We start from the raw sequence: 1,772 nt of genomic DNA, 5'->3' as shown, positions 1-1,772 counted from the left end.
ACCGTTGGGGATTTTTTTGCCATTTTGTTTTTATTTTTTTCCCAGCCCCATTTTTCAAAAAAAAAAAAAAAAAAAAAAATTCAAAGGTGGTGCAACAAAAGGCAGCTTGAAGTGTTCTCACCCCACCCACCCCAACCTGCCCCCACCTCTACTCACCCTGGAAGAATATTCAAGACGATTGAACTCGCAGGTTAAAAATGTATATGCAAATGCGGGCTACACTGAAGCATGCACAGGTTGTTAATAAATTAACACGTGGCAGAAATAATTCAGTTTAGCGTGATAATTCTTGGGTGCAAGCTGTCAGCTGTCGCATTGTTCCGGATAGAAAGTGACGCTGAGATGGCAACAGGAGCAGTGAACTGTGATGTTTTAGTGTACCTTGCTCTTCACTCTCAGCACTCTGACACAATAACTACCTTTTTTTTTTCTTTCTTTCTTTTCCCTCTGACTTTTTTCCCATTTCGGAAGAACAAAAGGTTTAATTAAGGATGCATTTCAAAGAGACGTTGACACGTAGCACGCGCGCTAACACAGCGGTGTGTTGTGTTCTTCTTTGCAGCCTCACCCGCTGCACTTTACCCACACTGAATATTGCCAACATTTACATTTTTGAAAACCTTCAAATTCCACTGAGTTGCGTTTGGTAACGTTCCTAACATTCATTTATCAGAACATTTCAAATTACCTTACAAATACATCTAGAAATGGACTTTAATCTACATTGTATTTGTCCTGTGGAATGCTCTAGTTCAGTGGTTCTCAAACTGTGGTATGCGTACCACCAAAATTCATATTTTCACATTTACATTTTCAATTGAATAAATCTGAAACATATCATGAACAATTAATCCAACATTTCAACATATACATCTTTATAAACATTTATCAACATCTCTCCTGTGATGGAAGCTAACAGTGAAGGCCTACGCTGCTAATATTCTAATGTTGGTCATCATGGTGGTACTCAGAGAGGTCAGTGTTTTCTCAGGTGGTACAGAGGATGAAAAAGTTGGAGAACCACTGCTCTAGTTTAATGCTAATTATTTACCAAGGTAAAGAGATTTTTAATAAGATAGAAATCTGGACTGCAGGTGGGCTGGTCTGCGTTTACCATGTGAGATTTCTGGAATATTCCTTGTATCTGGCCTGGTAGAGTCCACCTACAAAATCTTGGAGTATCTGGAAAATGATATCTCGATGGCTACAAACTGGTATCGGAATAAGTTACGAATACTTCAGTCAAATATTTGTGATGATAATGTACAACTACTAGTAGTTTTTAAAATGTGTTGCCTTTTGATTCGAAATAGTCTTCTGTTATTGACAAGCCAGTGTTTCTGTGCCCGGTGTTGTCACCCCTGTTTGGGTTGGATGTGGCCCACGGTTGGTCCTACCTACTGTATACAAACAAATACCAGTACCTGATGGTATGGAGGTTCTCCATACCATCAGGTACTGGTATTTGCCCTTTGATTTATGTACATTTTGAATTTCTTTTTTTTATCATCTTTTGTAGGTCAAAGGTAAAATTTCCCCCCAAAAAACGACCTTGAATGTTGACTTGATTTCCTCGTCTTTGTGTCCACAGGTAAGATCTCCGGTTCACTAAACCTTTGATGATATTCAGCACAAACATCAACGAAAGATCTCAGGTTTGGATCCTAAAACAAGACCATATAAAAAAACCTCAACTACAGAGTTTTTAATGATTGTTTTTAATTTCCCACCGTAGAAAGTGTGAACCTAAAACCTCGCCTTTCTGCTGCGGC

The 1,772-nt window shown here is 38.7% G+C and overlaps 1 long non-coding RNA gene across 1 annotated transcript in view; it reads left to right on the top strand.

The window, feature by feature from the left end:
• Positions 1-1,772, top strand: part of LOC112487317 (uncharacterized) — a 2,553-nt gene extending 781 nt beyond the window's left edge. The window contains exons 2-3 of the long non-coding RNA XR_003050298.1: positions 1,592-1,655; positions 1,736-1,772. This is a non-coding gene — a long non-coding RNA (uncharacterized LOC112487317). The remainder of the gene's footprint in view (positions 1-1,591; positions 1,656-1,735) is intronic.

This window comes from Cynoglossus semilaevis, chromosome 8 (assembly GCF_000523025.1).
Source record: "Cynoglossus semilaevis isolate Cse_v1.0 chromosome 8, Cse_v1.0, whole genome shotgun sequence".
Classification (NCBI taxonomy): Eukaryota; Metazoa; Chordata; class Actinopteri; order Pleuronectiformes; family Cynoglossidae; genus Cynoglossus; species Cynoglossus semilaevis.
Note: the sequence above shows the minus strand (reverse complement) of the source record. Positions and strands in the feature narration are given on the sequence as shown.